This window comes from Falco rusticolus, chromosome 18, assembly GCF_015220075.1.
Source record: "Falco rusticolus isolate bFalRus1 chromosome 18, bFalRus1.pri, whole genome shotgun sequence".
NCBI classification, from domain to species: domain Eukaryota; kingdom Metazoa; phylum Chordata; class Aves; order Falconiformes; family Falconidae; genus Falco; species Falco rusticolus.
This window is the reverse complement of record NC_051204.1, coordinates 733,808-746,034: the sequence shown is the minus strand read 5'-3', so window position 1 is coordinate 746,034 and position 12,227 is coordinate 733,808. Positions and strand designations below refer to the sequence as shown.

The window sequence follows — 12,227 nt, the reverse complement described above, 5'->3', positions numbered from 1 at the left end:
GCCTGTGGGATGCGAGCCCATGTCACCTGTGGGCCAGGAGCCTGGTGTGACCTGTGGGCCAGGGGCCTGTGTCACCTGTGAGACATGAGCGTGGTGTGATCTGTGGGCCAGGAGCCTGTGTCACCTGTGAGCCAGGAACCTGCTGTAGTCCGTGGGCCAGCAGACCATGCATGTCACCTGTGAGACACGAATGTGTTGCGGCCTGTGGGACAGGAGCCTGTGTCACCTGTGGGCCAGGAGCCTGGTGGCACACACAGGCTGGGAGCCCGTGGCACCTATGGGGCACAAGCCTGGTGCCACCGTGGGCCAGGAGCCCGTGCCACCCGCGGGCTATAGGCCCGGTGTCACCTGTGGGCTATGGGCCTGGTGTCACCCGCGGGCCCGGGCCCGGTGTCACCCGCGGGCCAGGAGCCGGCGCCCCCCGCGGGCCGGACGCCCGGTGCCCCGCCAGGCCAGCGCACCCCGGGACCCGCGGGACGTGCGCCCCGTGTCCCCCGCCGGTCGGGAGTGGCCTGTGGCCCGCGGGACGCCCCGCATCCCCCCGCGGCTCACGGCCAGGGGCCGGCGGTGGGGCCGCCGCGCCCCTCCTCCCCTCCTCCGGGCGCCCCCCCCGCCGCCCCCGCCGCCCCCGCGGCGGGGCCGCCCCCGCCCCCCGCCCGCCGGTCCCGCGGCCCGGGCGGACCCGAGGCGGACCCGGGAGGGCGGCCCAGCGCCCGGGGCATCCCAGCGGGGCCGGGGCGGGGCGGGGGGGCGGCCGGGGCGGAGGGGGACGCGGGGCGGGGGGGCTGGGGGCGCGGGGCGGGGGGGGGCCGCGGGGGGTGCCGGGCAGGGGGCGAGCCGCGGCACGGCATCAATCACCGCCCGCCCCGCCCCCTGGCGCTGACTGACGCGCCGATGGCCAATGGGGCAGGCCCATGCCCCGCGCGCAGCCAATGGGGGCGGGGGAGGGCGGAAGGTCCCCACTTCAAGGCTGGGTGAGCGGCGCAGGTAGGTGCGGGGTGAGGCGCCGGTGCGGGGTGGCCCGGGGTGGGGGGGCGCGGGCCGAGCTGGCTCCGAGCGGGGCCGGCACCGAGCAGGGCTTGTCCCCTGCCCCCCCCCCCCCCCCCCCCTCCCCCCTTTCTCCTCGGCCGCCGCCCGCGGGCAGCGCCAGGCCAAGTGGCCCGGCCCCCCCCCCCCCCTCCCCCTCCCCGCCGCCACGGCCGTGCCGCCGTCCCGCAACTTGGTTGCGGGGGCCGGGCGGGGGTGGGGGCGGTGGCTCCGCCCGCCGAGTTGGGGCCCGGGTCTCGTCGCGGGCCGGCCGCAGGGCCCGGGGCGCCGGGAGAGCTCCGCCCCGCCGCGCTGCCCGGGGGGGCCGGGCCGGCTCCGTGCGGAGCGGGGACCCCCCCCCCCCCCCCCCCCCCGCTCCCGCCCCGTGCCTCCATTTTAGCCCGGGGAGGCGAGGCACGGCCCGAGGGGGCTTCTAGAAGGATCCGGGGGCGGCAGCCCCCGCACCCCCGGGCCGGCCTGCGGGTGCTGCGGGGCCCGTCCCCGCCGGCCCGGGGCGGGATGGAGGGAGGGGGGGCGCGGAGGGTCCGGGGTGGTGGGTGCCGGCCGGCTGTGCCCCCAGCCCTGCTGACAGCCCCCTCTTTCCCCAGGTCCTCGATTTTTTCCGCCTCCTCAAGTAAATAAATAAGAAACTTGCACACCCTCCTGGCGTCGGCGGAGGCTGGAAGCACCGGAGGCCGTGCCGTGCCGCCACCTGGACCGCAGGTGCTGAGGATGGGCCCCGCCAAGATGCCCGGCAAGGTACGGTGCCCCCCACCACCGGCCCCGGTCCCCAGCCCCGCCGAGTCCCCTGCCAGCCCAGTCACCTTCGTGGGCACTGTGCTGGGCTCTGGGGGCGTGGGGCCAGCTGGGAGCCCCCCACACGCGGTCCCTTGGTGGATGTGAGACTTTAAAATGGAGGTTTGTGGCGGAGAGGGTGGCTTCATCCGCGCTTGTGGGGTGTTTCTCTCTCCAAAGCTCTTCTGGTGCCCGTTGGTAGGCGAAGAGATGTGCAGCCTCCTCTCGGGAGCGCACGTATGTATTTCCTGGTTACCTGTCCTTGCATGTGATGGCATCGAGACATCAAGGTATGGCTTGCTCAGAAAAAGAAAGATCCTCTACTTTGGTTTCCCCCCCTAACTGCGTACATCCTTAAACTCCAGGTTTACATCAGTTGCGTCCTTTTGACTTGCTGGTATCACTGGTATTATCTGGTTTATCCATGGACATACCGCCTCAGGAGAGTTCTGCGTGTACCTGTCAGAGTGGTCTCAGCTTTGTCCCGTGAAAACTGAAGGTCTAAACCTGGGTTTTCCTGCTCATGTTTCCATGCCTCTGGCTTCCCTGTGTGTGAAGTGGCCGTAGCTCTTCTGGGTCTGGAGCAGAGGGTGGTGAGGGTTTACTGACACTTGTGTTGAAAAGTCACCTCTTGCCTTGCTGATGTTATTACAGTTTAAGAATTGTGTCCTAAACGCCCAGGTACAGCGATCAAGTTCTGTGAAGCTGAATAAAACCTACAGGGATGCACTGAGGGGAAGGATATTTCCTTTTCATAAATCTACAAGCCAAAGCAGCCTGACTTTAGACCAATTATGGAGGCTGAATCTAGACAAATTCTCTTGTAATGGGAAAACCAAAAATCTTTACTCAATCCTGTCATACTGACCTTAGACAAATCTGCTCTGGTATCTGATCTCCAGTTGGCTAACACAACAGTAAAGGCTCTTATTCTTTGTACACATAATAACAGTAAGTTGTTATGTGGGCTTTAAAAAAGGAATTAAATCTCCCTGTTACAGGTTTTGGAGGTTATCACTGAATTTCCTGGAAGTCTGTGTTCCTACAGCTCCAGCTGAAACTGATAGGAAGCCGGCAGATAGCTTCTCTGGGAACGGCTTCTTGTTCCCTGAGTGCCACACGCTGATACAGTGGCTGAAAGGGGGTTTGACATGTGGCTGTGGAGCCTGACACCCGTGTGGGTGCTTGCGTAGCCCCAGGGTGCTGTCAGCCCCGCGACTTTGGTGTGTGTGGCAGCTAGCGAGGGTCTATGCCAGTCAACTGTGACGTTGCTCTGGCTAAGAAAATGTTCTGATTCTGAACATGAGCTCGTTAGCCTCGTGCTTCAGTCTGGAAAACTTGAAGGAGTGAAAAAGTAAAAATTTAAGAGTGCTTAAGCCATTGTGGAATGGAGGGACAGCATCACCTTTGTGCTGATGGCTGGGAAAGCTGCAGGGCCTGCTCGTGCCATGTGGCAGCCAGGCCACATGGGAGTCCCAGCTTTGGATTTGGGGGGGGCACCGAAGGCACGTACTCACTCCAGCGGAGCGGGTTGGGGATGGGCACGTGGGAGGATAACACTGGGATCCTCCTGCTTCCCACCATCCGGCAGGAGCCGAGGGGAAGGAGGTGTGCCTGTGGCGGTGGGTCACGCTTAAGTCTGCAGGCGGGTGTACCGAGGAGGTTGTGCAGACTGTCGTGTCGGGCTGTCACGTCAACTCGGCATTTTTGCTTAGAGGCACTTGCCTCTTGTGGTGAGGATCTAGTTGGGCCTTGTTTGTTGGTTTTGTTTTTTTTCTTCTTTGAGTGTATGAGCATGTCATCTGTTCCTGTGCCAATTGCTTTAAACCTCTGATTAGGACATATTTTGAGTGCTTTTGTAAACTGTATCCCTGACTTGTGCTCAAAGCCTAGCACCTAATCTTACTGTCACAGTTTGCAATGCTTTTTCATCAGAGGAGAGAGCAACTCCATTATAGCCCTTCAGTTTTATACAGCTCTTAACCCCCCCTCCCCTCTGAGGAGCTGCGGGTATCTCAGAGCAGAGGAGCAGGAATATCTGCCTGGCCCTTCACATCTAATGGGCACAGGGAAAAAACGTCTGCCAAGCGTGCTGGTCCGGAGCCCTCTGTGCTGTGGGGACTCGCCACCTTGTGCCTTGCGTTGCTGTTTCCCTGCGGTCATCTGGGCACCAATTCTCCTGTGCTAGACTTGTCGTAGGAAGTATCGTTAACAAGGAGAGCATGTAGGGACTTGACTTTTTCCACCTATGATCGCTGGTGTCTGCCTGCGTTGCTGAGGGTTTGAAGGCAGGTGGATTTGGCTGGGGCTGAGGAATTTGCGTGAAGCCCTGAAACTCAGGGCTCAGAGACTTGCGGATTGTGCTGTCTCTGGAACAGAAGCTCTCGGAGCACAGCTCTGATCTCAAAATGCTAGGTGACTCTAGAGCATGACCAAAAGAATAAATAATGTAATATCCAGCTTATTGACTGTGTTTCAGTCCGGTTAAACTGCTGCCCCAGTTTGGGATTAAACTGAATTATAAGCAGCTACCAATAGTGTGGTAATTTTTTCTCTGACTCTGGAAATCCAAACACAGATAGAACTGTTCCAGGTGCCCTACAGCAGAAATAGAAACTAGTTCTCCTGTTGGTGGATCTGAGAAAAGCCCTGTGAAGATGACAACTATAACGTGAGTTCATGAATGGAGACTCTTAAGGTCACCACTAGGTTTGCTTGTGGCAGAGGGAGCAATTTCGTGTCCCAGCGTCAGCAGCGATTAGAGGCTGGTCTTGGGTATCAGGTTTGCTGTTGACTTGCGAGGGGCAGGATTTGGTGTGAGTCAAATCTATGAAGACTTTCTGCGAGCCTTATCCATGGCTCATGGATAAAGGAAAGTACTTCAAGACTTTCCAACTGGAAGACGGAGGAAGGGTTGAATTGCACAGCAGGTGTAAGTCTGTCCTCCCTCTGAGGCCCATACCGCTGATAGCGCATCCTTGCTTGTTACCAGTTGCTGGGTTCCTGACTAATTCTTTTAGCTCTTAGTTACGTGAAAACTCCTTAATCTGTTTGTCTGTCATACAGTGGAACAGAATGGTTCCCCTAGCAGTGGGAACGCAAGCACGAAATGTCTGTGCTGTAATTAAGCAAAGCCCATAAGGTGTATTTTGGTGGTGAGATTTGGAAGGGTTGGTCCCGAAAACTTGGTTAGTCTCTGTCTCAGGGTTTTGTAAGACATGGGCTTTTACATGCTTAATGCAAGATCACATTTGCTTCTCCTCTCTGCTTTTTTTCTTTCTTTTTTTTTTTTTTTCTTCCTCCTTTCCCATGATATAACTACCTATAACCTGAAATGGAAGGATGTAACTTTTAAGTGTGCTGTCACCTTACTTACTCTGCTATTCATTTGTATTTTACTTCACTGCTCACATCTTTAAATGTCTGGGATCATGCCACATACTCTTCACAAAACGTACTGATTTCCATAAAAAGGCATTGCTTTAATTACTGCCATCATGGTGTTTCTTGAGCAAATACCCAAGAAAACTGATGGGATCAGTGGCTTACTTCTGCAACTCTTGTGTAGTTTCATACATGTGTTTTGGATGGATTTAAGCCAACATGATGATATTGTGGGCCATTCACGGGGACCTGCGTGATGTGGGGTTTTGACTAAATGTGGGTTTGGATGCTTCACCCTCTACAGGTTGATTAAAACCTGGCTATTGGTCCCCAGTTGGATGGCTTAAGAATTCAGGGTGCTTTCTTGTTGTGAGTACTCAGCCTGCCATCCCTTTTTTGGAAAGTACTTTGCTGTGTTCCCCAAACTGGTACAAACAGAAGTTCCCATGAGGACTTGGGGAAGTCAGTTCTTCAGTGCATTGGTCTGATGCAACAGCATGGAGTATTCGAGTACTTTGGCATGACACTGCCAATGTCTTTGACAGGGACTGAAAAATACAGTGGTGAAGTTTGTTTGTTACCTTCGTTAAATAGTCTTATGTTCCCAGCCTCTCATCCCTATGGAAACCATAGAAATACATTTCACGGTGGAGACAGTATAAATACACTTTTGCAGCTGAAACTATAATTGATTCAAAACAGCTTATTACTATGTCATAATAACAAATGCCCCTTAACTTCACAGCAGATTAAAGTAACGTCCCCCCTAGCCTGGGTAGCAGTAGAGCTGTGACCTTGAGAGGTGCCGATGTCCTATGGAGCAGGCTCTCCGATACATGACCAAGCAACGTGTGTTGTCCTTGAAACGCTGAATGTCTGTGTCAAATGGCTTGGTCTAAATCACTAAGGAGGTTTTCAAACGAGCAGCATTACTTAAGTGGGTCACTTGCCTTTTTTAGAGAGTAATATATTTCCAGTTTATATTGACCAAACTGGAATTTAATCCATTGATCTGGAAGCCTCCAAGGAAGAACCAGGTTTGTAGCTTGGCCTTGGGATATGTCAGTAGAACAGGTACCTGCCTGAGCAGGGAGGTATTGCGGTTGCCGAGATCTACCACCCTCAGCGCTACTTGCCTTCATGTGGCTCTGCCTTCTGTTTTTCAATGACTTTGCTCGTTTTCTTTCCTCCTTAGTGAGCATTTTCAGAATAGCTGGCTGGGATGCGCTGTGTCTGTCATAGCGAAGGAGTGCCTTTCTTACCATGACCGGAGATGTTCTTTATTGTTGAAGAATATCAGAAGAGCAATGATCACTGCAAGAATCTCTTGTTGTTGCTACAGCTTGTCTGGTTTAAAGCTAAGTACAGATAAGTCTTGCATCTTCTGAAGCGTCTGTGGCCACTGATGTTTGAGTCTGCTGCTTTTTTGTTAGGATATCTAATGAGGCTGCGAGTGAAGATGCAAAAGTTGCAGTTGTATCTGTAGGGAGTCTTGTCACTGTGTTCTTCGGCAGCCATCATCTTCTCTGCCTTCTGGATGTTTCTCAAACTAATCTAGCACTTTTGCAGGCTCAGAAGTCTCCTTTCATGTGTCCTAATATATCCATTAATATACGTAGAGCTACGCTTATACTTATTGTATAGAGACTGTTAAACTTCTGAGGCGGGTACATTCAAAGCAAGTCATGAGGATTAATAGGTAGAGGCTATGAATGCACGTGGGGAAGGCAAGGTAACGATCAGGTATGGGTAGATGGGTACCTAATGCTCACCATATATTGAACTCTGTGGTTTGTATGTTCTTGATGCTTTGCAGAAGAGGGTGACTTTAAGGAAAGACTTAAAGGATGATGCTGTGAAAATGTGAATTCATTGGGGAGAGCTCCCTCGTGTTCGTGCAGGGCGACAAACCCATCTTAAGAGTAGTAACGGAGCTGTGTGAGGGACACGTGTGCAAGTGTGCCTGGCACCAGAGTAGCTGGGTGACCTGGGGGAGATGTGGCACTACTCTGAATGGAAAGCAGAGGCTGGAAGGACTGTGAAAATGTATGTGTCAGAGGCCAAAGCTGTATTACTTCAGGCTGCACATCAATTTTTGCTACATCATCACCAGATTGGGTTGAATGATGAAAGCTATAGATGAGTCTGCTGCAGGAAGATCCAGATCTGTACTGGCCTGTCACGCCAGAGATCTCTGCTCCTGGTTAGACATCCTTCAAATAGCAGAAAATTCTGCAGTGCAGAAAGAACAGGAGATTCGAAACTTTATTGCACAGGAATTTCTTTTAACTTCCTCCACAACAGTTTGGCCTCCCCCTTATGTTCCAGTATGAAAATGCATTTGTTGCTGCTTCTGCTTTTTAGCTGAACTGAATTCAAGGTAGATTTAAAAAAAAAAAAAAAAAAATCAGAGGTATGCATGCTGTAGTAGGGTATTGCATCCTGGCTTCCTAAAGAGCTGTCCAGGTGCAGTGAGGAGAAACAGATCAGGAGGAAGTTTGGAGCTGGTGCCCGAGCTGATCATGCGACTGTCGGTATTTCTGTTACCCTTCAGAATGGCAGGGATTCTCCGTGTGACCCGGTTCTGTGCTGGCTGTGGGGTTGCTGATAACAGGCTGTCCTGATGTCCTCCTTGGCACCATTTCATCGTGAACTTAAAGCCCAGTTCAAGGATCCTAGACTCATTTTTTCCCAAGTGCTGCATGAAATTGCTGAGACTGGGTAACTGGTGTGCTGGGACAGGGAACAGCAGTCTGGGAGGGGAGGGCTGTGGCTGCAAGGGGCAGCGTGGGCAAGGACAGAATATAAACCCAGTAGTGGCCTCTGCTGACCTCAGTTGGACATTTTTCTTGAAAGACATTTAAGTGTGAGCTAAATTTTGAGCATTGGCATTGGTCAGCAGAGGCCCAGTCAATACCTGGCCTCTGGGGTCATTTTGGGGTAGCTGGTCATAGAGGCCCTTAGGAAAAAGGAGAAATGTGTTTCCTGTTGATTTCCTGACCCAAAAACACGACTGTAATGAGAGTTCCACGAGGTGATTTGTTAAGCGGTATCGTGATTTCAGAGAGCAGCGGTAGCACCTTGGCTTTGCATCTCCGGATGGTTTTTGAAGGCGAGGAGCATCGCTCTCCTGGTGTGGCAGGGGGATGGGAAGCAAGAGGAAGGGGATCCCGGCTGTGCGTGCTGCGTAGTCCCCATCTGCGTTGCCCATGCTGGCTACCGAAACGGTGTTTGTGGGTTTTACCGGTAATTCCACAGGTTACAGTGCAACTTCTTTTTGGCTCGGAAGCCAGCTCCCGGGGGCCGGTGCTCTCCCCGCGGGTGCTGCCGGCCGCGGCTCCTTTCCCGTTGCAGGCACATGACGCTGTAAAGCACTTTTTTACGCTGGCACAGCCGCATCACTGCTGGGGGGCGTGCGGGGCCAGGGCCGGTGGCCCCCGGGGTGGCAGGGGGACGTGCCCGCGCTGGCTCCGGGCCACTGTCCCGCTCGTGCAGATGGCAACAGTGAAGGTCAGGGAGGTGAAACCAGTGCTGCGCGCCCGGGCCGCTTCCTCCTGCGGCTTGGTCGGGGGTCGCGTGGGGAGCAGGGGGGGAAAGTATCGGGGGTACGGGAAGCGTTGTGTAACGTTGTGTACGGGGGTGTAAGCGTTGTGTAGGGCTGCAGGCCCCCCCGCCCCCGCAGCGGCGGCAGCGCCCAGGGCTCTGCCCACCAGTAGGGAACCAGGGGGGGCCCCGCGCATCCCGGGGCTGGCTGCAGTGACCCCGCGCTGCCTGCCCGGGCTGGGGGAGGCTGGGCGAAGTTACTGGGCATGGGGGCGGGGTCCCGGCGGTGACGCTGGAGTCTGGCAGGGGGTGTGAACCGGGCCGGTACGGGGCGGGGGGAGGGGGAACCATGTGAAAGGTTGGTTGGTTGGTTTCTGCAGGGAGGGGGCTTGGGCTGGGAAAGCGGGAGATGTTGGTGTACTTGTGGGAGGGGTGCCCGGAGCGGGCCCCTCCCGCCCTCGAGTGAGGGTGCCGCTGTACCGGCCGGCCGGGCACCCCCACCCCCACCCCGCGGCGGGCCGGCGGCACGTGGCGGGGCCGCACTACACCTCCCGGCGCGCCCCGCGCGCGGCCCCCCCCGCCCTTTGCGCAACCCTGCCCTCGCGCGGCGGCAAGCCGCGCCTGCGCAGTACGGGGCGGGCGCCCCCTGGCGGGCGGCGCCAGAGACCCGCAGCGGCGGCTGGACAATAGGCGGCGGGTCTGCCCCGCCCTCCTCCCCCTCCCCCTCCCCTCCCTCCCCCTCTCCCCCCGCCCGGTGGCGGCGGCGGGCGCCCCTCCCGCACTGCAGCTCCTCCGCGCGGCGGGAGCTCGGCGGGGCCCCCTGGCTGCGGGCGGCGGCGGGCGCGGTTGCGCGCGGCGGCCGGTGGGGGCGCTGCGGCGCCCCCCCTCCTCCTCCTCCTCCTCCTCCTTCCCCCCCCCCCGGTGCATTCTCCGGCTGACGGGAGGGGGAGGGCAGAGAAGGAGCCCGGCCGCCATTTTCCGAGCCGCGCCGCCGCCGCGCTCGCCCGGAGCGGGGGGGAGCCGGGGGAAGAAGAAAAGCACCGCAGCGCCCGCTCCGCCGCGCCCCGCCGCCCGGCCGGCCCGCCCCGCCGCCGCCGCCCGGCGCTCCGAACCGGGGGTGGGGGGGTCGCTCCCCACCCCCCCCCCCGCCCCCCGCCCGCCCCAGCCCGGACTGCGGCCGCCGCTCTGCGCCCGCCGAGGGAGACGGGCGAGCCCATCCCCCCTGCCGCCGGGGCGGGCCCGAGCGGGCGGGGGGGGCGCCGGGGCTGGCGGCGCCCGGGCGCGGTGCCCCGGCTGCCCCTCGGCCGGGGTTTGTTTGCAAACTGCGCCCATTTTGTGGGGGGGCCGAGCCCGCCCGGACCGCGCTCGCCGCTCGTCACGTGGTAGGTGCCGCTCGCCCCGCGCCGCTCCGCGCCCGCCGCCCCGCGCCTCCCCCGCCGCCCCTTTGTTAGCGCCGCCGGGCCCCGCCGCGCCCCGACTTCGCCGCCGCTCCCCGCGCCCCTCCCGCGGCCGCGGAAAGTGCGGGGGGGGCCGGGGTGACCCGCCGGCCCGGTCCCGTCGTCCCCCCCCCCGCGGCCCCCCCTCCCCCGGTGCTGCGGCTCCGGCGGGTGGGGTGGGAGGGTGGCGCCACTTTAAATTGAAATCCCCGGGCCGGCGGCGCCCGGGTGGGCGGGGGGGGTCCCGCCGGGCCGGGGCCCCTCACGTGGCCGGCGGCACCGCGGCGGCGGAGCCCGGCCCCGCTCCCCCGGGGAGGGACGGGGGTGGGGGGTGGGGGCACCGTTGCCTAACCTGGGGAGGGGGGGGTGTACACGCGAAGTTTTAGAAGTAAACAGAAAAAAAAAATTAATTGCATAACCTCGGTCTTGCCAAAGGCGCGGGGGGAGCAGCCGCCGCGGCCCCGGCAGCGGGCGCGCTGGGGTCCCGGGGGGCCGCCGCTGTCACCGCGGGCCGGGCTGTGTCACCCGGCGCTGCCCCCTCTCCCGGCTTTACAATAGCGTAATTTTTCATGTGGGTTTGGGCCGCTAAAGCCATCTTCCTGTATTTACTTTCCGACTGCATATTTTGTATTTTATTTGTTTTCCAACCGGCCCCGTCGATCCAGAATTTATTTTTCTCCAAGCGAGCCGGGAGGGCACGGCAGCCCCGGGATCCCGACCGGGACGTGTGTTTACTTCCATCGCGGGATTAGCATCTTCCAGTGCTCGATATGGAGAAATTTCCCCCCCTTTGGGTATGAGTGGGGGTCATGTCGGAGGAAAGCCACAGCGGCTGAATTCCTGGGAAAGCAGCCTTGCCTCCTGCAGGAGGGGCAGCCCCCCCGGCGGAGCGGGGTGCCACCGGGCAGTGGGGTGCCACCGCTCCCGCCCCATCCCTTCATCCCTGTGCACAGGTGGATGGGCGCGCAGGCACCCTGTAGGTTATGTGGCCTGTTATGTAAAACGCGCTTGAATGACAAACTGTAGTTTTCCATGAAACCGGTCAGGATATGGGAGGAACTGCAGGTTTTCTATTTGTTTTGACTGACCATTATATTTTGAAGGGCTCTGGGCCGTGTCCGTGTTTGCGGTTACATCATGTCATGCGTTGGGTCCAGTGTGCTTTGTGCCGCTAAAAATAAGGCGAGGTAGGAGCCCGCTTCTCGGAGGTAGGAAAGTGGGAGAGTGCTTCAGCCCCGGCACGGTCCCGCTGACAGCAGGGCTGTGAAACACTTTTGGGGGAGCAGTTAAGGCGTTATGTGTCCCTGACCGTGTGACTAAACCTCTGCTGTAGTTAACGAATCCAGGGATCTGTTTGGATACAGGCAACTTCACTTTAAAGCCGTATTTGTCCTTTTTATAGCCTTTGTTTTCATGGAGGAACCTCTGATGCTCTTCCCCAGCTTTCCTGTAGTCCTCTAGGATTTTTGTTCTGGCACGGGAACGGTGTGGGTAGCAATACCGTTCGATCTGATGATGTTATTTCTGTAATTGGGAAGTCAGCAGCCTTTTAAACTGGGGAAGGGGGAGATAAGGCAGGGTCGACCTGGGGGCCGTAAAGGCAGAGCCTGGGAAGCCCCCGACCTGCTGATGGGACCAGGACCCCAGGGGGTCGCTTTCCCTTCTCGAGGTGTCTGCTCTGGGCCACTGTCAGAGTCGACTTACAGGCGACATGTTTTTTGGCGCGGGAGGGGTGGGTATGGTGGGGGTTTTTTTGTTGGTTTTTTTTGTTGTTGTTTTTTTTTGTAGCCACGCTGCCAAGGTAGCACAGCTGTGTTGGGCTTAATGGTTTGATATGCTGCAGGAGCAGTTAATTGTGGAACTTGGTTGTGATACTGTTATAGCTGATTTGTAATGATTTAGCAATGAGGATGACTTGTGTTCCCTCCTCAGAGGTGATAAAGCAGCAGATGACCAGGCAGATGTGGCTGTGTGTTTGTCTTACACCTTTTTTCCCCTCTTTCTCCTTTTTTTTCTTTTTTTTTTCTTTTTTTTTTTTTCTTT

General features: G+C 57.9%; 1 protein-coding gene across 6 annotated transcripts in view; it reads left to right on the top strand.

The window, feature by feature from the left end:
* Positions 1-1,581: 1,581 nt before the first annotated feature.
* Positions 1,582-12,227, top strand: part of KANSL1 (KAT8 regulatory NSL complex subunit 1) — a 100,303-nt gene continuing 89,657 nt past the window's right edge. For 4 of the 6 annotated variants that reach the window (XM_037411370.1, XM_037411371.1, XM_037411369.1 and 1 more), the window contains exon 1: positions 9,838-10,130. The gene's annotated coding sequence lies outside the window, so the exon portion shown is untranslated. Of the gene's footprint in view, positions 1,786-9,836; positions 10,131-12,227 lie in introns of those variants that run through there. The other 2 variants (XM_037411368.1, XM_037411372.1) reach the window with 2 other exon arrangements.